Source organism: Trichechus manatus, unplaced genomic scaffold, assembly GCF_000243295.1.
Source record: "Trichechus manatus latirostris isolate Lorelei unplaced genomic scaffold, TriManLat1.0 scaffold00390, whole genome shotgun sequence".
Taxonomy (NCBI): domain Eukaryota; kingdom Metazoa; phylum Chordata; class Mammalia; order Sirenia; family Trichechidae; genus Trichechus; species Trichechus manatus.
Genome location: NW_004444326.1, coordinates 154,877 through 181,069, shown reverse-complemented (window position 1 = coordinate 181,069; position 26,193 = coordinate 154,877).

Below are 26,193 nucleotides of genomic sequence, written 5' to 3'. Positions count from 1 at the left end.
CGTGTATCTCTAAACTTTTTCTATTGTATCCTTCATTGAACAGAAATCCTAAGTTTTTCACATTATGGAGGTTTAAGTTTTTACTCAACCTCAACCTTTTGAAGATATTCTAGTACAATTTCATTCATTACTTTTATAATTTCACTTTCAGTTCTTTACCACATTTATCAATGTCCTTCACATTGAACCATGACTTACCCCCGCCCCCATCCCTCAGTTAAAGAAACATGTTTCCATTACAACCCGGATGAATTCCATAAGGGAAGAGCTCATCGGTTCCCAAAATGTATCAGCCCTTTAGGAAGGGAAAATGAGAGAAAATGGAATGGGGAGATGGGGAGTGGTACTTCCTCCTCTATGTTCCTATGGCACTTTCTCCATACTCTTATTAGAGTATTTACCACGCTGTTGTAATAAATTATTAATACGGCTGGCTCCTTCAGTAGATTATTGAATTCTTCAAGGGTCAATGCAGTGTTTCGTCTGTCGTCAGCACTTAATATAGTGTCTGGAATGTGTAAATGCTCAGTACACTTCTGTGGAGTAAATGGAAGCAGATTATGTCTTCTAAAAAATTTGGAAAGAGGTTGAATTACATAAAGACTCTAGAGTATAACCATGCTGGATTCCAGTTCTAGGTCTGCCATTAAAGAAAATTTTCTAAAAATGAGAATATGATATTACCCACCCAAAAAGTCAGTGAAACTCAGACTTAATGAGATGATGGTGCCAAATCAGCCAAGGGGTAGTTTTTCAAAGCAAGGATCTGGAGACTGAATACTTGGGGGCATATCTTGGCTCCACTAATTATTAGTTGTGTGACGTTGGGTAATCTTGTGCCCAGAATCTTCCTTATAGGATTGCTGAATAATATCAAACATATAAAGCTCTTAGACAAGTGCTTGGTATATTGTAATTTATCAATATAAGCGATGTAATATTTTTTAGTACTCCAAGATAATTTAAGCTTAGACAAAGTCTTTATCAAGCACTTTAGCAAGCCACATCACACTCCCTTGCTTATATTTTATTTTAGGAAGATATTCAGCAAACAGAGGTAAGTTTTGCATTCTTTAACTAACGCCCTTTACCTTTTAGATGAATAAGGAGCTTTTACAAACTCAATTTAAATAAGTCCAACTTTACAAATATAAGAGCTTTTATCTCTTCTTCAACCTTCTATTTCAGGATCTTGTTTCTTAGTATAAAGTTTTTTTTGTTTTATTCATTTTGTTGCTGTTAAGAATATGCATAGTAAAACAAACCAATTCAACAGTTTCTACATGTACAATTCAGAATATTAATTACATTCTTCAAGTTGTGCAACCATTCTCACCCTCCTTTTCTGAGTTGTTCCTCCCCCATTAACATAACCTCACTGCCCACTAAGGTTCCTTACTAATCTTTTGAGTTGCTGTTGTCAGTTTGATCCCATATAGATAAATCTTAAAAGAGCGTAATGCTCAAGGTAGACATTCTTTAGTAGTTAAGCTAAACTATTTTCTGGTGTTAAGAAGACTTCAGGGGATCTTAGTATAAAATGTTAATTACAGTGATGAATGAAAAAGAATAAATATAATCTAGCTGTAAAGGTACGTGTCTTTGCCCATCCTCACCCCCACCTCCCGGGTCATATGGAAGGTTTGGAGTGCTAACTTCACCAGGGAGAAGCATGCTAGGAAGACACTCAGTCTTCTACTAGTCATATCACACTAATTTATTAATTTGTGTTTGTTTGTTAGAAGCTATAGAGAGTATCATCAGTAAGTTCCATTCTTATTCCTCAATTTGAATGGTTTGTGAATACCAAAGTGCACAAAGATCTTTTGCTAAGTCTGGCTAATAGCATATCAAGCTTTGTAAATCTTGATATTCTCATATCTCATTCCACTTTATTTCCAATTAGTCGGCATTTTGTAGATTACAGATAGTCTGAGGAAAATTTAATTGCGCTGATTAACTAAAAGAGAACAAATAACGGAAAACATAAAAACCTTTCTTAAAAACATACACTGGACTACCAGTTTTGGAGTCTAGTTTTAGAGAAAAGAAAGAAGAATAATGGAAAAGAGCACAACATTCTACTATGTTGTCTAAATACTTTCAACCTCTCTGCACTGGATGAGAAGCAGAAAGTATATTAAAGTCTTCATCAGCACAGATCCACCAAACGGAAAGCGCAATGAAAGCTACAGAGTGGGTAAATCAAGTGACAGGAAGTTTTCATCTCTTTTTAATTATCTTTTTAAACATAATAATATGGAATACTTTTAAATTCTTTAAATTTCTCTTTTGTGAGGCACTAAGTGCATGACTGACAATTTTGTTTTAATCCAGGAAACCTACAGTAATTCCCCTATTTGGTATTTTCTCATGTCCTAAATATACCTCATTATTTCTTTCCTTATTAGTCTTGGTTCTTAAAACCAAAATTTTCTCATGTCTAAACATACCTCATTATTTCTTTCCTTATTTGTCTTGGTCATCATTAGCAAGTTACCTTCTATAGTCCATTGGTTTTGAATTATTTTTTCCCCTATTTCTGTTTCCAACTCCTACCAGGAAAATCATTAATGCTTATTCTTTAATTCCATGATACAAATAAGACATTAGAGAATCTTGAGGAAGAATTAAATCACACAGATTAATAGATGGTATAAATTAAGAGAAATACTGTCCTCCTAATAGCTTAATATTTCATGAAAAAATATAAAGCTGAATCAGAAACACACATATATAAATACTTCTGAGAGATAGCCATAAATTAGTCATAAGAGCAAGCATGACAAAAAATATCCTATCAACTAAAATAGAAGGAATTTCCAAAACAATAAAATGTAGCTGGAATAGAAGGCAGAGCAAAATGAGAGAATATGAAGAGATAAAAGTGAGTAAGAAATAAAAGTAGTCAAGCTTAAGTAAGCTTTTGCCACTGAAATATAGCAAAGTCTAAGAAGACTGAAAAAAATTTTTTAATGCATATAAATGAATTTTATACCTCTCAGCTCTATTTAAGGATAGGTTGCATGGCTAAGGGGAAATAGTAAGCTTTCACATAGGTCAGAAGCATAGGCTTCTCTTTTGATACAGATGTTACAGAGGAGATACAACAGTTGAGTTCCCCAAGAACCTCTCCAATTCTTTAACTGCATGTCTAGTACCCAGCATCAAGGATTCCTTTACCTGAGACAACAGCTTCAAAGTAAATGATGCAATTTTTTTTTTTTTAGTTTAGTTAGTTTTAGTTTAGCTTTGTAAGTATCGTTTTTCAAGACCACCTTGGAAAAGAATATTAATACAGATTATGATGGATACATAAAGATCAACTGAAAATATACTTTTGTGTTTGTATTTCAGAAAAAAATGTGCCACCGACTGGTAAGTTACTTTACTGTTTGGTAACTATAAAGCACACTGATCTATTACATATGTGCTAAAGAATTTTATTCACTCTAGTGATTTGCATCTACAACTGCACAAAAACTAATCATTTTAATAAGTTATTGGAAGTGTCTTTGAAATTTAACCCCATTGATTTACAGAAAGAATATATTGTGAATAGCAATGTCAACTGGTTTGACAATAATAAATTAGAATGATTGTACTGAGAAGGAACTTACACCAAAATATTTAGGGAAAGAAGGTGCAATCAGGATCCAGGCAGAGGTTAAGGGAAATAATTTTTTCAAAAAATAAAGCAAATTATGAGAACAACAAATACATCTTATGCACAATACCTATAATGTTGTAGAAAGATTAAACAACAAATGAGGAAGGAAACAAAAGGATAGCTAAACTTATGATATTCTGGATTAACAGGTAATAATTTAAAAAACAATATAGAGAAGAAAATTAAGAGAAACAATCATGATGATGGTGGTGGTGATGGTAGTACGAAGAGAATAGGAAGAGGAAGTGGAGGAGGAGGAGGAGTAGCAAAAGAAGAACCGGTAGGGAAGAAAATTTAAAAAGCAAAGTTTAAAGAAAATAAACTGACAATATAATTTCCCAATGAGAGAATAAGTTAAAGAACTACTTCTCTGGACTTCATTTCAACTAAGAGGAGGTGCACCAATAAGTGAAAATGATGAGTACTTGAGTAAAAGATCATACGAGTTTAGATTTTTTTAAACAAGAGGAAAGAGAAAGAAGAAATATCATCATACATGTCTACCACTTAGGAAAGCAGACTTCAAAAGGTTCAGATAACAAACTTAGAGTACTTCGTTACAACTACCATAAACCAATTCCTCTGTAACTGTGATCCTGAAGTCCTAGGAAAATAAAACTTAACAAAACTAATAGAGAAAAAAAATTAATAAATTTAATCTGTAATCAAAAATCTTTCTCTACACCCAGATGACTTCCCTAGTGAGTTCTACCAAATATTGAAAAATAATAATTTCAGCTTACACAATCTTTTCTACAAAATAGAAAAAGAAGGCACACACCCAAACTCATTTTATGAAGCTAGCAAAACCTTGGTAATAAAATCCAAAAAGGACAAAATAAGTAAGGAATTTTGGGAGAGCTCAGAGATAGACCTCTACATAGATTTTCACTGTTGATTTACCACAAAACTGGTACTGCAGCGCAGGGGAGAAAGAATGATCTTTTTCACTAATGGCCTTGAGCAAGACCATGCAAAAAATAAAAAGAAAGTGTACCCTACTTCACAACATACTCAAATTTCAATTTACCTAAATGTGAAAGGCAAAAAGAATAGTCACTAGAAAATAATAAAGAAATGTATCATCATGAACTTGGGGTACAGACAGATTTCTTTAAAAAGACCCAAACCCACTAACCATAAGGAAATCATGTGATAAATGTGGGGGAAAAAATCATAATGAAAAACTTTTGTTTAACGGAAGTCACCATTAAGAGTGTGAAAAGGCGAGTACTCAGTGGGAAAGTATATTTAAAGCACTCATTAAACACCTCCTCGCCCCCAAAAAAACTGGCATCAGACCATATGAATTAGAGAAAGACAGACAACCCAGTAGAAAAAATGGGCAAAATGCTTGAACAGGCACTTCAAAAAAAAAAAAAAGGCCAATTTATATAAGAAGTTAACATTAGAGGAAGCTGGGTAAAGTGCATACAGGAGCTTTCTATACTATCTTTGAAACTCTTAAGTATATCTACAATTATTTCAGAGTAATAAGTTTAAGAAAAAGTTGCCAACAAGAAAATAAAACAACACTGAGATATCTCTTTAGAGCTACTTACTTGACAAAACTTAGAAAACTGGTGGTGGGAGGGACCTTAGAAAACTGGACAATGCCCACAGTTGTCAGGGATATGAAAAACTGAAATACTTATGCATTATTGATAGGAGTCTTAATTGGTGTAGACCAACAGTGTACTGGTAAATTATTAACAACTAGTGCTCCAGGAAAAAAATACATGGTATTGTAAAAAATGTCAACAAATATATAAAAACGTGCTCAACCTCATCAATAATCAAGAAAATGGCAATTCAAAATTATAATAAAATATGAATATAATAAACTCACCAGACTGGCAAACAATTTAAAGCATTAACAAGTGTTAGCAAGGACGGGGAGCAATAGGAACTCTCATACACTGCTAGTGGGGATGTAAACTAGTATAACAACTTTGGAGAACATTGTCATTATCGAGTAAATTGAAGATATAGAGAAATATATGCACATGTGCAAGAGTACACATGTATAGGAATGTTCATAGCAGTATTAGTCATAATAGCAAAAAATTAAAAACAACCCAACTGCCAACAATCCAAATAAAATGAATAAATACTGTGGTATAATCAAACAAACAAAAAATACTCAAACAACATAAAACAGTATGAATGAACCATAAAAACATAATGTTGAACATAGGCAACATAAAAGAATGTATTGAGTATGACTCAATTTATGTAAATTCAAAAACAATGAAAACTAAGCTATATTGATTAGAGATTTTACTTAAGTGATAACATTATAAAGTAAAGCAAGAATATAATTTAAAATAACAACAACAGGAAAACACTTACCTCCAGGCAAAGGAAGGGAGTTGTAGTGGAGAAGATACATGGTGGTGGAAGGAGGGGTGCTGGCAATAATATTTCCTAATCTGGATAATATTCATATGGAGTTCACTTTTTACTTGTTAATCTATGCATTTATGTTTTATGCATTTTGGGGGATGTGTGTTTTATTTTCCAAGTAAAATGTTAAAGGAAAAAATACTTCCCTCTGAACTGCCCTCATGGGGAAAAAATTTTTTTTTTTTTTTTGCTCACCTCGCTGTACAAGCTAAAAAGAAAAGGAAATGAGGGAGACTGTGTCCTTCTACCATTCTTGAAAATCTACACTAAATGGAAGGAAACACCACTGTACTTCCCAAAGGATTCTATTTATGACACTCCTGTCCCCGATCTGTAAGCTCTGTGAGAACACAGAAAATGTTGGTCTTGTTTATTGCTGTATCCTCAGTGCTTACAACGGTGTCTAGGAGATACTGAATAAATATTCACTACATAAATGAACTAAGAATGGATGGTTGGATGGATGAGATCACTACAAACTGTTTAGCATGTTATAGACAAATCTCCTAAAATGCTTCTGTCTCTATTTTAGAGTGAAAGACATTATAATTCATTGGTTCCTTGGTTATATCATATCTATGACATTGCCAAATCTTCCTAATACCTGAGGGCTATCATATCAAGATTTGAAAATCTTGATGCTCATTTTTCTTCCGTCCCCTGAATTACTTAAATTTTTTTATACCAATGATAATTTTTAACAGAAAAAACAATATAAAGTAACATTACCCTGGTAAAAGTTATTGAAAATTTTTATTTCAATAGCAAACAAGACTTTCCGTCCTGAAAAAAAATGTATTCAAGGTTGAAAATTAGCATGGAAAAATGACATATTAGAGATTGTAAAGATATAGAGGGGAAGAAAGAGAATTCAAAAAACAAATGGAATGAGGATAAAAGAATGGAATTTGAGAATCCTGCCTGTCCTAGAAAAGTTTTCCCTATTAGCAAATGTGGAACAAACGAAGGGACAAAATAAGCTCCATTTACCCACTCCTCCCAAATATCCTTCAAGTTGAGGAGCCATCAAAATGCGGTTCCTGAGAATCACATTTGATACTCCTATCAAATGTCACTATAACTGATTAAAAGAAACTGGTATGTCATGAATGTCCCTTAGTATGTTCCTCCTAGAATAATATTAGAAAAAACTGTTCTTAATCCAGAGAACTAAATACTAATCTATTGCATGTATGTGTTTTCTTTTTCAGAAAAAGTTCCAGAATTTAAAAGTAAGGCCTTTTTCTATTTTTGATTTCTAATATAATTCAATCTCCGATAAAGTCCCGGGTTATGACTCTACATGACCAACGTCTCAGATTTCATATTACATAGAATTCTCTCAGTTTATTAATGAATTTCCAGAAAGTGAAATTTCCAATTATTTAACAGAAAGAAAGCAACAGATACATGTCTCCAGAGGTTACCTTTAATAGATGTTTCAATGCCTTTAAATAGGCTGAAAGAAAAAAAGGATAGATGACTTCTTTCTCAGTCTTCCAAAAGACTGCCTTAACAAGGACTGCAATGTCATAGAATTCGTCATGAGGAATTTGGTGGCTCTAGGGCCTAATGGAGCCCTGGTGTTGCAGTTGTTAAGAGCTACAGCTGCTAACCAAAAGGTTGGCAGTTCAAATCCACTAACCACTCCTTGGAAACGCTATCGGGCAGTTCTACTCTGTCCTATAGGGTCACTATGAGTCATAATCGACTCGACAGCAATTAGTTTTGATGAGTTTTGAGGGCCTGATGATCTAAGAAAAAGGATTATCAAAAAGAACTTAACAGTCACCAAATGTCAGATGTAAAATATTAAAACATATGCATTTTTAACTTAAAAATAACTGCGGTTACTCTATACAATTCTCTTTTCAATTGATTTATTATAAAATGCTTTGGTCTTGAACACTGTATGAGACTCAATACTGTCATTTGTGCAAAGGATTAGAGCCACATCCTCCCCCCTTACTGGATTAATAATGCAAGTTTAAAAAGTATATATGACTCTGATGGACAGAAAGAAATACAGAGGAAGAATCATCCCGGAAATGCTGAAAATACATTGTAAACAATCAAAACTATTTAGTGACAGAAATTAGAAAGAGGTTGTAGCTAAGAAAAAGACAAAGTAAAAAATGACCAGAATAATAGTAAGAAGAATTGACATGATAAACATTTTTCAGTAAGTCTCCTGAAGGGAGATCAGAGCTCAGAGATTAAAAGTGGAAAACTGGAATGGACTATCTCAACACCTCTGAAAGTTTTCAGTGTGTGTGTGAAAATATATACAAAAAAACATACACCGATTCAAAAATTTCTGCATATAAAATTTAATTACATTGGTTACATTGTTCAAGTTGTGCCACCTTTCTCAACATCCTTTTCCAAATTATCTCACCATCATTAATATAAACTCACTGCCCCCTTAGCTTCTCATCTAATCTTTTGAGTTGCTATTGTCAAGTTGATAACATATAGATAATTCTTTAAAAGAGCATGATACTCAAGACAAGCATTATTTGTCTATTGTTTGGTTTAAAGATGCCTTCTGGGGATAGTTTTGGTTTAAGGTTTAAAGATTTCCTCAGGGCAATAGTTTCGGGGGTCATCCAGCCTCAATGGCTCCAGAAAGTATGGATTCCTTGAGATTTTGAAATTCTGCTCCACATTTTACTCCTTTTGGCCAGAATTCTTCTATAGAATCTTTGATCAAAATGTTCAGTAATGCTGAGCACAAAACGGTGGCTCTGTTAGAAACACCATAATATCCCCCTCCAACAAAGACTCAAGAAACCAAGTGAAACAGATACAAATGTCAACCTTGGAACCCTAAGCCATCAAATGGAAGGCTGAAGAATTAAACTGAGCACTGAATAGGAGAGACTGAACTAAAAATGTGGATGAGGAGATTTACGGATTGTCAGTGTCCCGCCGGCAGCCCAGGACAGCATGGCCACTTTGAGACAAAGCAAGCAGTGTTCCTGGGTAAGAAGAACAGGAAGGAAACTCCACAGAATTCACAACATGAGACAGATATTGTGTAAACAAACCTGGAATGAAACGAGGTGAGCAGGACTCAAGCCAGATCTAAAGACAGAAAGTACAGGAAGGCAGGAGAGAGCTCCAGTGATCTGGGAAACCACAGCGCGGGGAGGAAGCCAGGAACTGGGGACAGGAATACTCACCAGTGGCAGTGCCTGACCATTTGGACAGGAAATGCCCACTGGATATTAAAACTATAGATTAACAACTAGAGATTCCTCCACCCAGTCAGCCTCCGTGCAGCTTCCCCTACCTCACATTTAATCAGGCCAAGCCCTGATCACCTGGTGCAGGCTACTAGCAGTGCTCCCTCTACCTGGCAACCAGCAGTGCACACTCCACACTACTCTACCAGGGACAGGTGGCACACTTCCCACACCTCATGCCTGGTGACCAGCAGTGCACTCCTATGCCTCCTGCCTAGTGACTGGCAGCACACTTCCCCCCTGCCCCTCAGAGGAACATCAGCACACTCCCCACAATGCATTCCAGGTAACCAGCAGGCATGCTCACCATGACCATCACGCCCACTATGCCCACTGCCCAGTGGCTGGTAGGAGCACTCCTCATGCCCCCTGCCTGGTGACTAGCCCAGCAGGCACGTCCTCTTACCAGCAACTTCCCAGTGAATCACAACAGGAGCCACCCACATCCCTGTCCAACAGTGAGCAGGCAATCCCTGTGCCCTCACCCAAGACCACCCAGCTGTGAGGTTGCCCAGCACACATCCAGGCAGTTCTTGCAGGTCGACTACACATGCACTAAGACCCCTTGATCTCCCCAACCTATTGAGACACCAATTCATGCATACACAGAGGGTATATCCTGTCCATTTGAGTAGCACTGCCTCCCTGTGGCTACAAGGATGACCTTCCCTGCTCTCCAGAGGATGCCCTAACTGCTAGCACCAACCCGAATGGTCTACATGGTGCCACAAGAGCTTTGGAGGAACCCTAACCACTCATCATTTGCCTCCTCACATGAGGGAAAGCACCTACTCTTGCACCTCCACTCAGTTCTATAAGGGAAGACATATGTACCTAACAACAGATTACTCGCATGTAGGTGTTACCCACCATATCTACTAAAAGACCAAACCAAACCAATTGCCGTCGAGTCAATTCCAATTCACAGTGAGCCGTACCCACTACAAGCTACAACACTAAACCCATATATAGACCAGTACCCCAAAACAACAACAATTTAAAAAATCCAAAGAAGAAAGACATTCTAAAGAGAAAGGGAAGAAACAAAGCTCTTGCCATATCAAACAAAACAAAAAAATTATGACAAAACAAACATACAATCAATAAAGAAATACATAAATAAAATGACACCTTAATGCCTCAGAGACAGCAGAAAATAACAAATCATATGAAGAAACAGGACAAGATGGGTCAAGCAAGTGAGAAACATACAGGGATGGAAAACCTTCCTGAGGAAGAACTGATACTAGAACTACCTGACAAGGAATTTGAAAGACTTATACTTATGCCCCTAAAAGAGATCAAGGAAAACACAGAAAAAAAAGCCAAGAAGAATTCAGAAGAACAATACAAGAACAAGATGACAAACTCAACTGTCAAATAGAAACCACACAAAAACAACAATTAGAAATTCATAAGCATAAAAATGAAATATCAGAAATAGACAACTCAATTAAATGGCATAGAAATAGAATTGAATCAATGGAAAAAAGAATCAGTGAAATAGAAGGCAAATCCTTGATGCTAATTTCAGTAACAATCAGAAAAAAGACTGAATAAAAATGAAGAAAGCCTAAAGGTTATGTGGGACACCATCAAGAGGAATAATTTACACAGACTAGGAATTGCAGTAGGGGAAGAGAGAAAAAAGAGTGCAGAGAGAATTTTTAAAGATATGTTGGCAGAAATTTTCACAAATATCATAGAAGATGAACTTTCTATCCAATAAACTAAAAAAAAAAGACTTATACAGGATAGACCCCAAAGAAATTCACCAATACATAACATAATCAAAGTGGCTCATTAAAAGCAAAAAATCACTTACAAAGGGGAATTGGTAAGACTAACCACTGATTTCTCGTGAGAAACCATGCAAGCAAGAAGACAATGGCATCACATATACAAAGCCCTGAAAGAAAAGAATTGCCAACCAAGAATCATATATCCAGCAAAACTGTCTTTCAGAAACTAGGGCAAAATTAGGACTGTCCCAGATAAACAGAAATTAACGGAATTTATAACCACCAGACCAGCCTTAGAAGAAATATTAAAGGGAGTCCTTCAGACAGAGAACCAACAACATCAGACAACACCCTGAGAGAAAGACACATGACAGCATCACCCAGATACCAGGCCAGGTAAAGACTTCACAAAAGTAAAATAAAGCCACAAAACGGATTACAGGGAACCAGAGATGTTAAGCTGTAGATGATGACAACTTCAAAACAAAAGGGGGAATAAATGGTGTAGTTATAGAACTTTCATATGGAGACAAAGTCTAGGCCATTTCAAGATGTAACAGACTGTTTTAAACATAGGAGGATAAATGTAAACTTCAGGGTAACCACAAAGAAAATTAATAAATCTATGCATCAAAATATAGAAAAAAATAAAAAGGACTCAGTAAACACAATATCTTAGTCATCTAGTGCTGCTGTAACAGAAATACCACAAGTGGTTGGCTTTAACAAACAGAAGTTTATTCTCTCACAGTCTAGTAGGTTAGAAGTCCAAATTCAGGGTGTCAGCTCCAGGGGAAGGCTTTCTCTGTCAGCTCTGGAGGAAGGTCATTGTCATCAACCTTCCCCTGGGCTAGAAGATTCTCCACCCAGGAAGCTTGGGTCCAAAGGACATGCTCTGCTCCCAGCACTGCTTTCTTGGCTGTGTGAGGTCCTTATGTCTCTCTGCTCTCTTCTCTTTTTAATATCTCAAAAAGACTTTGGCTTAAGACACTATCTTGTAAATCTCATCAATATAACTGCTGCTAATCCATCTCACTAACATCAAAGTGATAGAATTTACCACACATTGGAAAATCACATCAGATGACAAAATGGTGGACAATTACACAACACTGGGAATCATGGCCTAACCAAGTTGATACATATTTTGGGGGGACACAATTCAATCCATGATGCTCAAAAACAACATTAATAAATGACAGGAAAAGAAAATTGATAAACAAAAAGAATTCAGCACACAAAATTAAGAGGAACAAAGAAACCATTAACACCACACAAAAAAAAGTATAACAAAAAGGCAGCAGGGGATTCATACCTATTGCTAATCACACTGAATGTAAATGAATTAAATGCACCAGTTAAGACACAGAGACTGGCAGAATGGATAAAAAAACACAATCCATCAATATGTTGCCTACAAGAGACACATCTTAGACACAAAGAATAAATAGGTTAAAAATGAAAACATGGAAAAAATATATACAAAACAAACAGTAACCAGAAGAGAGATGGAGTGGCAATATTAATTTATGACAAAATAGACTTTAGGTCAAAATCCATTATAAGAGACAAAGAAAGGCATTATATAATGATTAAAGGATCAATTCACTAAGAAGACATAACAATAATAAATATTCACATGCCCAATGCCAGAGCTCCAAAATATATAAAACAGAATTGAAAACAGAGAGGTCTACAATAACAGTAGGAGATTTTAACACACCACTTTTGATAATGGACAGAAAAACTGGAAGCAAATCAACAAAGATAAAGAAGATCTAAATAAAAATAACACTATTAATCAACTCTACCTAACAGACATATATAGAGCACACCACCCAATAGAAGCACAATACACGTTCTTCTCCAACACTCATAGAACATTCTCCGGAATAGACCATATTTTAGGCCACAAAGCAAGCATTAATAAATCTAAAAACATCAAAATTATACAAAGCATCTTCATAATGTTATAAAATCAGAAATCAAACAGGAAGAACAAGGAAAATCAATTAAACATGTGGAAACTAAATAACACATTACTAAAAAACTATTGGAAACAAAACTGAAATTTAAAAATTCTTAGAATCAAACAAGAATGAAAACACAACATACCAAAACCTTTGGGATCTATCAAAAGCAATGTTCAGAGGGAAATGTATAGCAATAAATTTGCATACATTAAAATATAAGGAAGTCCAAAAACAATAATTTAACCCAACAACTTGAACAAATAGAAAAGGAAAAGTGAAAGAAGACCAAAGCTATCAGAGGAAAGGAAATAATAAAGATCAGAGTGGAAATAATTGAAATAAACAGAAAAACAATAGAAAGAATACAAAAAGACTAGAAGTTGGTTCTTTGAGAGGATAAACACAATCGACAAACCACTGGTCAAATTAACAAAGGAAAAAAATGAGAAGACACAAATAACCAAAATAAGAAATGAAGTGGGTGTCTCACTCATCTAGTGCTGCTCCAACAGAAATACCACAAGTGGATGGCTTCAACAAAGAGAAATTTATTCTCTCACAGTCCAGTAAGTTACAAGTCCAAATTCAGGGCATCAGCTCCAGGAGAAGGCTTTCTCTCTCTGTTGGCTCTGGAGGAGGATCCTTGTGATGTATCAGTCTTCCTTTGGTCTGGGAGCTTCTCTGCGCAGGAACCTCAGGTCCAAAGGATGCGCTCTGCTCCCGGCACTGCTTTCTTGGTGTTATGAGGTTCCCATGTGTCTCTGCTCGCTTCTCTCTTTTGTATTTCAAAAGAGACTGCATTAAGATACTATCTAATCTTGTCAACCTCATCTGTATAACCTCATCACAGTGATAGAATTTACAACACATAAGAAGATCACATATAATCTCATCACAGTGATAAAGAGTTTACAACACATAAGGAAATTGCATCAGATTACACAATCATACAACACCGGGAATCATGACCCAGCCAAGTTGCTACACACAGTTTTGGGGGGACACAATTCAATCCATGACAGTGTGTGCCATTACAACAGATCCAACTGAGATAGAGAAGATCATAACAGAATATTATGAAAAATTGTACTCCAAAAAATTTTAAGACCTAGAAGAAATGGATGGATTTCTACAAACGCACTACCTACATAAACTAACACAAATAGAGGTAGAAAATCTAAATAGATCCATAACTAAAGAAGAGACTGAAGATGTCATCAAAAAACTCCCAACAACAACGAAAAGCCCTAGCCCAGATGGCTTCACTGAGGAATTCTACCAAACACTCAGAGAAGAGTTGACACTAATTCTATTCAAACTCTTCCAGAACATAGAAAAAGCAGGAAAACTCCCTAATTCATTCTATGAAGCCAGCGTAAACCTTATACTAAAGCCAGGTTAAGACATGACAAAAAAAAGAAAATTGCAGACCAATATCCCTCAAGAATATAGATGCAAAAATTCTCAACAAAATTCTAGCCAACAGAATTCAACAGCATATCAAAAAAATAACGTATCATGTTCAGGTGAGATTCATACCAAGAATGCAACGGTGGTTCAACATTAGAGAATCAATCAATGTAATTCACCACATAAATAAAACAAAGGAAAAGAATCACATGATCACCTCAAATGATGCAGAAAAGACATTCGATAAAATCCAACACCATTTCCTGATAAAAATTCTCAGCAACACAGGAATAGAAGAGAAACTCCTCAACATAATTAAGGGCGTATATGCATAACTAACTACAAACATTATTCTCAATGGAGAAAGACTGAGAGCCTTCCCCCTGAGAACAGGAATGAGACAAGGATGTCCATTATCACCATTCTTATTCAGTATTGTACTGGAAGTCCTAGCCAGAGCAATAAGGCAAGAAAGAGAAATAAAGGGTATCCAGATCAGAAAGGAAGAAGTAAAACTATCCCTATTAGCAGATGACATGATCCTGTTGTTGTTGTTTGTTGTTAGGTGCCATCGAGTCAGTTCTGACTCATAGCGACCCTACGTACAACAGAACGAAACACTGCCTGGTCCTGAGCCATCCTCACAATCATTGCTATGTTTGAGTCCACTGTTGCAGCCACTGTGTCAATCCATCTCATCAAGGGTCTTTCTCTTTTTCACTGACCGTCTACCTTACCAAGCATGATGTCCTCCTCCGGGGACTCGTCTCTCCTGATAACATGTCCAAAGTACGTGAGACTAAGTCTTACCAACTTCTTTTCCAAGGAGCACTCTGGCTGTACTTCTTCCAAGACAGACTTGTTCATTCTTCTGGAAGTCCATAGTATATTCAATATTCTTCCTCAACACGATAATTCAAAGGCATCAATTCTTCTTCAGTCTTCCTTGTTCACTGTCCAGCTTTTGCATGCATATTGGGTGACTGAAAATATCATAGCTTAGGTCAGACACACCTTGGTATTCGAGGTGACATCTTTGCTTTTCAACACTTTAAAGAGGTCTTTTGCAGCAGATTTGCCAAATGCAATGCATCCTTTGATCTCTTAACTGCTGCTTCCATGCATGTTGATTGTGGATCCAAGTAAAATGAAATCCTTGATGACTTCCATCTTTTCTCCCTTTATCATATTGCTTATTGGTCCAGTTGTGAAGATTTTTGTTTTCTTTATGTTAAGGTGTAATCCATACTGAAGGCTGTGGTCTTTGATCTTCATCAGTAAGTGCTTCAAGTCCTCTTTGCTTTCAGCAAGCAAAGTTGTGTCATCTGCATATCGCAGGTTGTTAATGAGTCTTCCACCAATCCTAATGCTGCATTCTTGCTCATATAGTCCAGCTTCTCAGATTATTTGCTCAGGTTCTGCATGAGCACAATTAAGTGTTCTGGAATTCCCATTCTTCACAATGTTATCCATAATTTTTTATGATCCACACAGTCGAATGCCTTTGCATAGTCCTATACATAGAAAATCCCAGAGATTCCACAAGAAAACTACTGGATCTAATAGAAGATTCAGCAAAGTGGCAGGGTACAAGATCAACACACAGAAGTCAGTTGGGTTCCTTTATACTAACAAGAACTCTAAAAAGGAAACCAAGAAAACAATACCATTTACAACAGCCTCCAAAAGGATAAAATACCCAGAAATAAATCTAACCAGGGACGTAAAAGACATATACAAGGAAAGCTATAAAACACTACTGCAAGAAACTAAAAGAGCCCTACATAAATGGAAGAACCTTCCATGTTCATGGATTGGAAGATTTAACATTGTGAAAATGTCAATACTATCAAAAGCGATCTACAGATATAATGCAATCCTAATCCAAATCCCAACAACATTTTTTACTGAAATGGAAAAACGAATCACCAACTTTATATGGAAAGGAAAGAGGCCCTGAATAGCCAAAGTAATACTTACAAAGAACAAAGTAAGAGATCTCACACTTCCCAATTTTAAAACATGCAGTCTGGTACTGGTACTATGACAGATACATAGACCAACAGAATAGGATTGAGAACCCAGAAGTAAATCCATCCATCTATGGGCAGCTGATTTTCAACAAGGGGACAAAGTCCATTCAATGGGGAAGAAATAGTCTCTTTAACAAATGGTGCTAGCAAAACTGGATATCCATCTGCAGAAAAATGAAACAGGACCCATACTTCACACCATACATAAAAACTAACCCAAAATGGATCAAAGACATAAATATTAAAGCTAAAATTATAAAGTTCCTGGAAGATAACATAAGGACAGAACTATGGGACCTAATTTTTTGCAGAAATAGACTATAATACACAACTACAAATGCATGAACAACAGAAGACAACTGGGATCTCCAAAAAATTAAATATCTATGCTCATCAAAAGACTTTATCCAAAGAGTAAAAGAGAACATACAGACTGGAAAAAAATCTTTGGAACAACATATCTGACAAGGGTCTAATCTCCAAAATATATAGAAAACTTCAATAATGAACAACAAAAGACAAATAATCCAATCAAAAAATCGGCAAAGGACATGAATGCACACTTCACCAAAGAGGACATTCAGGTGGTTAACAAACACATGAAAAGATGCTCGCAATCATTATCTATCAGAGAGATGCAAATCAAAACTGCAATGAGATACCATCTCATCCCAGCAAAAATGGCCCTGATCAAAAAAACAGAAAATAACAAATGCTGACAAGGTTGTTGGGAGATTGGAACCCTGATCTACTGCCAATGGGATTGAAAAACGGTACAATCACTACGGAAAATGGTATGGAGCTTCCTCAAAAGCTAGAAATAGAAATACCTTATGATTCAGCAATTCCACTGTTAGGTATATACCCTAGAAATCTAATAGCAGTGAAACAAACAAACATATGCACACCCATGTTCATTGAAGCATTATTCACAATAGCCAAAAGATGGAAATAACCTAAGTGACCATAAAAGGATGAATGGATAAACAAATTTTGGTATGTACATACAATGGAATACTACACAGCTATAAAGAATAATGATGAGTCCTTGAAACATCTTATAACATAGATGAATCTAGAGGATATTATGCTGAGTGAAATAAGTCAATCACAAAATGGCAAATATTGAATGGTCCTACTTTTTAAAAAAGACAAGAATAGGTATACACGCAGAAAGCAACGTTCTTTGATGGTTACCAGAGATGGGATGGGGATGTAGGGGAAATAACTTTCTAGTTAGTAGACACTTGTTATTTTTGGTGATGGGAAAGGCAATACCCAACATGGGTGAACTCTGCATAACTTAGCCAAGGTAAATGATGACATTAAGAAGCACACAAGAATAAGGGACAATTTCAGAAAATTCTATAACATATAAAATTTTGCAACAACAGCAATAACAACCAAAAAATATGTGTGTGGTTACATAGGTAGATATGTATGCTTGTATGCGTATAGGAAGACACATGTGAGAATATGAGTGTGCATGTACAGGTGTATCTGTAGACAAATGTATATACATGTTTGTGTGGGCTACATATACATTCATACATATAATAAAGCACATAGGAGGCATAGTTACTTCCTAGACATAACCAAACACTTTGCAGGATTGGTTTACTGGGTTTGAAGGCTTAGGACCATAGTCTTGGGGGACAACTCAGTCAACTGGCATAACATAGTTCATGAACATATTGTTCTACATCCTAGTTTGGTGAGTAGCATCTGGGGTCTTAAAAGCTTGTGAGCCGCCATCTAAAATACAACTATTGGTCTTCACTCGTCTGGAGCAAAAGAGAAAGAAGGAAACCAAACCCTCAAAGAAACTAGTCTACAGGACTAATAGTCCACACGAACCATGGCCTATCTATCCTGAGACTAGAAGAACTAGATGGTGCCAAGCTACTACTAACAACCGTGCTGATCACGGACACAGTAGATGGTCCACGTAGAAAGGGAGAAAAATGTGGGACAAACCTCAAATTCCTAAAAAAGGCCAGACTTACTAAACTGGTAGAGACTAGAGGATGCCCTGAGACTATAGCCCTGAGATACCCTTTAAACTTGGAAGTGAAGCCACTTCTGGAGGTTGCCTTTCAGCCAAATAATAGATTGGCTCATAAAATAAACAATATCTCCCATGAGTATTGTGCTTCTTTAAATAATCATCTATATGAAACCAAAAAGCCAATATTTACCCTAAAGCAAAGATGAGAAGGTAAGAGGGGAAGGAGGACAAGGAAGCTAGATTAATGGAAACAGAACAACCAAAATGGAAATAATGAGAATACTGACACATTGTGAAAAATGTAACTAATGTCACTGAACACTATGTATAGAAATTGCTAAATGGGAACCTAATTTGCTCTGTAAACTTTCACCAAAAATACAGTAAAATAAAGGGAAAAAAAACTTTCAGTAATGGTAGCCAGGCAACATTCAGTTCTTTGGGTGTCCTGGCAAAGGAGGCAGTTGCTCATGGAGGCAATTAGACAAGCATTCCAGTTTCTCCCTTGATTTTTAACCCTACTTCATCTTCTGCTACTCCAGGCAAATAGAAACCAATTGTAACTTGGATGGCCACTCAAAAGATTTTAAGACCCCAGGCACTATACAACAAACTCAGAGGCAGAACAGAAGCAATAAAATCAATATTCAGAAACACAAAAATCACAATTAGGCCAATTGACTGGAATGTCCCACGAAACCATGACACTAAACCTCTGAACCAAGAAAACAAATCCCATGAGGTGTTTGGCTGACATATGCAGTGGATTTTTTTTGAGTGTTCACAGAAACCAAAGAACTAGAACTGTTCTCATTAAAGCAGAGAATGATGAAACCCCAGAACAATATTTGCCCAAAAATACATGACTTGAAAGTTTTGGCTCTACCTTAAGAAATCATTCATGATGTTTCTGTAGGAAAAAAAATGAATAGGAACTGTGTTATTAATCTGGATTATTATTATCTAAATTGTTTCATTGTGTTATTTTTAGGCATGACTTCTCCCTATCCTGGTAAGTATTTTTTAATCTTAATTCTAGTGTCCTTAGATATGGCCAGGAAACTTTTCTGCACTTGTTCTTTTTATTTCTGGTTATAATATATAACTTTGAGACTCATGTATTTCAACCTGAATTTTTAGGAAGTGAAAAGTCCAACTAGAGTTGGAAGGCAGGGAAGGAATAACAAGTTTATTTCAACAGTCTGCTGGGATTGGTTATAGCAGCCTATCAGGTAAAAACAGTAAGTTTTGTGGTTATAGTCTTAAGGTGAATGTAGGAAAGGAATGATACAAGAAATAAAGTTAAGTGGAAATCCATGTAGCAGTGTTTAAAAAATGTACAAGTTGAACAGAGGTGATATGGGTCAGAAAAGGAATGAAAGGGAAAAGATTATCTCTAAGAGCCAGACACTTCACATCTGTTTTCATTAAATCTAACAATAATTCTATGAACCAGGTAGTACTTAAAAGAATTTAATGGTGAAGAAACTGAGACATAGATGAATAAAATAATTTATGAACTGCAAGCAAATCCAGGCTTGAAACACAGGACAAAAATCAATTCAAAGCGCATGCTCTCAGACCATTTGTTAATGTTCTTTTTCCCCTTCATCCTTTCCCCGCCCTGGCTCCATTCCTCTATCATGGGCACACACTCTAAAATTGGGTATGCATCTATCCTTTTAAAATACCTAGTCTTGTTTTGTGTGTATGTGTTTTTTAATTTTCATGACTATTTTGTACTTTAGAGCATGTTCTACTTCCTACTTTTTCATTTAGCACTGATTTTAAGAAATGCCTGTTTTTTCCAATTTTCCTGTGTATACATCTAGCAGGTTGCCTCTAAGAGCTGCCAAGTATTCCATACTATGTACTCTACTTATCCATTTTTCTTATGATGGACCCCTAGCTGCCTCTATCTCACTAGAGCCACAAACAACACTTTGACAAACATCGTAGTTTGTGTCTCCTTTTCTTCTATTATAATTTTACCTTTCCCATTTAGGTCTTTAATCCCAAAACCCAGGCTCTTTCCACTATACCATAGAGTCTCCCATAAAGAGACACAGAAGAAATATGCAACTTGAACATACCTCTATTAATCTCCTATCCATACAATTATGATTTATCTGGCCAATCCCCTTCCTAGACGGTTAAATAATTCAAGGTCAGGCACAGTGTTCTTCTCAGTCTTCTATCCTCAGCATGTTATGTATTAAGAAACATTTCTTAAATAAACGTGTCACTTTTTTCTCTATGTCTAGGGAAAAGGCAGACTGATACAAAAACCATGTTGTCAAACAAAAGCTTTGATTCTAATCCCAGATCTGTCATTTATAAACTCTGGAGCTGTGATCAAATTAATATCTTTTTCTGTCTCAGAAAAGAGTTGAAAAGATGAAAAAGAAAGTAAAGGAAATGAGAATAAAACAGCAGACGAAAAGTGGTCTAGGAAGTTAAGTTTAAACAAAGAAGCTTAGGTTAATGACTGGGACACCAGTGCCAAACTGCCAACATGGAGTTCTATGAGACATGAGGTTCAGAAGGTATCCGGTGATGGTCTGTCTTGCTCACATAACAGCACCACCGATTCCCAGCTGTGTGACACTGGAAAAGAATAAGAGGTTGTTAGAGACTAAAGTATTTAATCTCTCTGTGAACAGTTTCTTCCTCTATAAAACTGGAGTAAAAATAGTTCCAGACTCCTGGAATTAAATCAATTAAATAACAAGAAATTGTTGGAACTGTGTCTAATACATAATCACTTATGGTTACCAAATGTTGGCTATTAATATTGGATGCTCAGCTGATCTAAGGTGTTAGAGCCCAGGCAAAGACATTATCAAGAACTTCAGTCTCCTTGGAGGCAAACGCTACCACACTCACTTCCTTGTATTTTATTTTAGGTAAAGTTGTAAGATCCAAGGGTAAGTACTTTTCTATTCTTTAATTCAAGGAAGCGAACTAGGATAAAAATGTAAATTTGTCAGCATGCAAATGATATTTAAACCCATGCGATCAAGACAAGAACACTTAAGAGGTTAGTGAAGATTGAGAAGAAGAGAGGTATAAGAGGTACAAGGACAAGAGCCCTGAGGTCCACCAAAACACTGAAATTGAGAACTTGAAGAGGAAACAACAAAGGAGACCAGAAGTAGCAACTAGCGAGTGAGGAGAATATATACACTTTATAGAGAATGGGAGGTCCTGGGTGGCGTTAACGATTTATACTCGACTACTAACCGAAAGGTTGGCAGTCCAAATCTACCCAGCGTGCCACAAAAGAAAGGCCTGGTGATCTACTTCTGTAAGATTATAGATATTGAAAACCTTATGGAGCACACTTCTACTCTGAAGCACATGGGGTCTCCATGAGTCATGCCACAAGTACTGGGATTCATTCCTCACTTACACCTTTTCTCTCCCATAATCATGATCCTATCAATTAGCAGAAAATTTTAAGAATCACTGAAAAACAAAAAAGAGTAAGTATCGCCAAACGTTGAAACCCTGTATCTTTTCTCTACTTATCTAGAGTATTAAATATGGAAATTTTCAGGCTCTTAGAAAATTAAGTATTGAAACAACTCATAGAACAATAATTTGAAATCCTTAGTCTTCTACCAGTCAAATCACTCTCTGTTTCTTTCTGCATTTTAGGACCTGACATGGCACCCACCAGTAAGCTTAATTTCTGTTTTTCAATATGAGTGGTTTTGGGACACCTAAGTGCATCAAGATATCCAGCTTTGCAAATCTCAATATTCTTAATATTCTTATTTCTCATTCTTAGCTACTCTCCCATTAATCAGAATTTTAGAGGCTACTGACAATTTGCAGGAAAGTTGGAGGCACTCACTAACAGAGTTTAACTACCATAAGACAAATAAAGTCCTTTATTTAAAAAAAGAAAAGATCGGAGTAAATCTAGAAGAGAAGAATCCAGTTTCAGAGAAAAGAGGAAAGTGAGAACAAGAACCCAAAAAATGTAAATGCTGCAATAGCTCACATTTTCCTAAATGCCTTCTGTCTTCTCTGTGCCCTGGATTAAAAAGTAAAAGCGCACAAACGAATTTACCAGCCTCTAGATAGGTCCTCCAAACAGAAAAGTAAAATCTCCTTTATTTCTTCATTGGTGGGTTTGTTTTAGAAAAACGCCCATCAATAAGTCCCTGTTCAGCATATGAAATCTGCAGGTGTTCATCTCCCCAGGGAACACTTTACCAAAGCCACCAACTATCTTTATCCCAGAAAATGGCACAGGGCCATAGAACAAAGGTGGGAAAGTAGTGCAGATCATCTTGGTAAACCCCTTACTTTCATAGCTCAAGGCTCAAGCCCAGAAAAAAACAATGACTACATTATAAGAGTATGAATAAGCAGCTCTTGATTCAGTAACTAATTTATTTTTGGCAGTATCTCCAGTCCTATATAGAAACATCCTTGTTCATTTGTCAATTCTAGTGTCCTTTGATTTCTTGAAGAATACAAAGAAAATCTTTTAAAATCTTAAAATAGTTTATTTTACTGCTGAATATGCTGGATTTTGAGAATCTATGTTTCTTGACCTCCTTTACTTCCGTATTACCCATCATTCCCTTGATAGCTGATAAATACAGACAAATCTAAAAGCCAATGGTTATGACCAAAAACAAAAAATTCAGAGTTAAAATCTCCTGGGATTAGTTATAAGGACTTAAGGAAAATACGAATGTTCAAGTTAAATCCTACTGAGGAGAATGAAGGTGTAAGAATTCAGAAAGAATAAAGAAAAATCAGGCAACGTTAGTTAAGGGTTGAAACTAAGAGAACTCTAGGAAGGCTCCTGCCACTCAACAAAGGGAAGGAAAAGGGGCTCACTTTTTTCTCAAATAATGGAGGCTTGATGCCACTAGGAGCCCTGGTTGCTAAGTAGTTCGTGCTCAGTTGCTAACCAAAAGGTCGGCGGTTCGAACTCACCGGCTGCTCCATGGGAGAAAGATCTGGCGATCTGCTCTCGTAAAGATTACAAAGATTACAGCCTTGGAAACCCTCCAGGGCAGTTCTACTCTGTCCTATAGCGTCGCTATGAGTCAGAATTGACTCGACGGCAACTGGTTTGGTTTTGGTTTTGATGACACCAAGAAGAGATATAATATCTTCTATTGGAAGGAATCCACCCGCCAATCCCAGGGCGAAAAACTATGTTTCCTTTTTGTTGTATTTTAGGAGCAGCTGAACCCCCCAAAAGTTACTTTCAAGTTCCAAATTTGGTTTCCTTTAGGTTTTCACAGTGGCTGGGAGGTTGTTTCTCAGTCTGGTAGCTTTCGTTTCCAACTATGTTTATATTAATACAACCACCTTCTTTATCTTGGTGCTTGTTATTAATGATTCTGAGGGAAGTCTAACCAGTATTATAAATAGAGAAGAGCGTTATCCTGGCCAATAATAAGGACAAAACTCAAGACTTACAGGTACGGTGTGCAAATACTAGAGAGGGAAGCAGGTGAATTAAAGGATACAGAAAAAGGAAGGAAATGACTAATACAGAAAGTTAATTTTAAATTTCAAGTCGGTTTTTCCGGCCCACGCAAGATGTAAGAAAGTGAAATAAAAGAGTGGGCTCTACCTACCAAAACCGCTTGCACATTAGGAAGGTGGGCACTAAACAGCGCAATGTTCTCATGATTCCCGAAACATAAAAGGGGAAACTCTTCTTCTTCCACATTTCACAGCCCCTCACTAATTTCACTCAACTGTCCCAGGAAAAGTCATTCTGGCTTCATTCGCTCCTCGAATTCATCCAACAAAAACTTCTTAGGATACCTTCTCTGTACCACACATTGTGTTAAATAACAGGGTTGCAATGGTCAATTAAACCGAGTTCCTGTCCTCAAGTGACTCATAGTCTAATCGGTAAAAAGACAATTAAATAAATATTGTCGAAGTATGTATAGGTGTCAGGTAGTATTTTATGCGCTGAGGTTTCTTACAGAAGTCAAACAAGGTTCCTGTTCACATAGAATTCACATTCAACTGAATGGAGACAGGCAATTAACAAAGTAAACAAATAAATGCAAGCGATACTTTTAATTTTTCCCCACAGAATGGCACCGGGGGAGAGTCAATCAGATGACAGGCAGTACAGACAGGGGAAATTGTCTCACTACCTGATGATCACCGAACAAAAGGTCAAGCCATTTTATGGTTGTCGGGGGGAGAAGGAAGAAAGCAGAAAGGCTAGGAATAGAAAACTACGAGTCAGAGTGGAGAAAAGTGTTCTAGTCAAGACCCCCCCATATGAAAGTCTAGGTGGAGGCATCTGAGAAGTCTCACGAGAGACACACTCAACCCAATATGGAGGCGTCCAAATGGAGGTTCCTAGGCTAGGAATGCAGATATGCATATGAGCTTGGCCGGCCCGGGGGCAGGGAGACCTGAGTGATCTGAGTCCTTGACTGCAATTCCCTCCAGAGACAGCAATGCACTGGCTGTGCATCACGTCTAGAGTAGGGAGGTATGCTTTGCCCCTTGAGGCCTGCCAGGCAAAGCATTTGTAATTGAATTTTGGCCTGGAGTTGGACTCCTCACAGATAAGCGAGTATTACAGTAACTTTAATAACAGATGATGGTGGGCTTGACTAAAGTAATAACAGGAAAGATGGACAAAAGTGGATGTTTTTCAGAATACCTTTTGGAGGGCGAGCCAATAGGACTTGCTTATGGACTGGATGTGGGAGTCATCTGCATATAAATACAATGAAATTATTTAAGGAAGAGCATAGAAAGAAAAACATAGTGGATCACCAAACTCTGAAGCACTCTAAATTAGAGATTAGGAAGAGAAGGAAGGAGGAGCTAGCAAAAAAGGCTGAGAAGGAACCTTCAAGGTGAGATGTACTACCTACACCAAAAGTGTTCAACTGTTAGCATTTAGGTAAATAAACATAAGATAGGAATGAGACCCAGCTATCTATACTTCTTCATATCCACCAAGTTGAGAGGTTGCTTTGGAATGGGATTCCTTTAGAATTACATAAATGCTGATCTTATAGCATATGAAACTGTCTGAGTGAGATGAGGTGGCCTGTAAATGTCCCCTTTTTATATACCTTCTGGAGAAAGTACTGAAGTAAAAAATAGGGTATTTAATTCAGAAAATAAATAAATCTCTCTGGGAATTTGCCTATATATTTTTGTTTTTGTTTTTTAGAAACGCCTGTAAGACCTGTCGGTAAGCTCCTAATTTTTCTCAATTCTGCTGGTTTTCAGTCTCCTATAGAATCTGAGAAACTTTCCACCAAACACCTATGTTTAATTCTGGCTCAGTATGCCCTGACATAGGTATCTTTCTGTCTCCTCCGCTTCCATATTACATAAAATCCCTTGAGTTCATTGAAGAATTTTTGGAAAGTAGAATGTTTAATCACTAATCAAAAGAGTAAAAAGCAAGAGAAATGTCTAATGAGGTTGAGTTTAATGTTTATTAACCAAATGTTAAACATTCCAAAATAATATCAAGGAAGAAGAAGGTGAAATTAAGGACTTGAAAGAATAGAAATAAGAACTTTAGGGCATTGAGTTTTAGAGTGAAGCAACTTTTAACAATCCATGAAAGTTCTCAACTCCTGTTAAGAAACTGAGAAAAAAGAAGTTTGTGGGGAAGGAGTAGTGACCTTTTCTTGGCCATCTGGAGATCTACCTGGACCAAGGCTAAAACACCA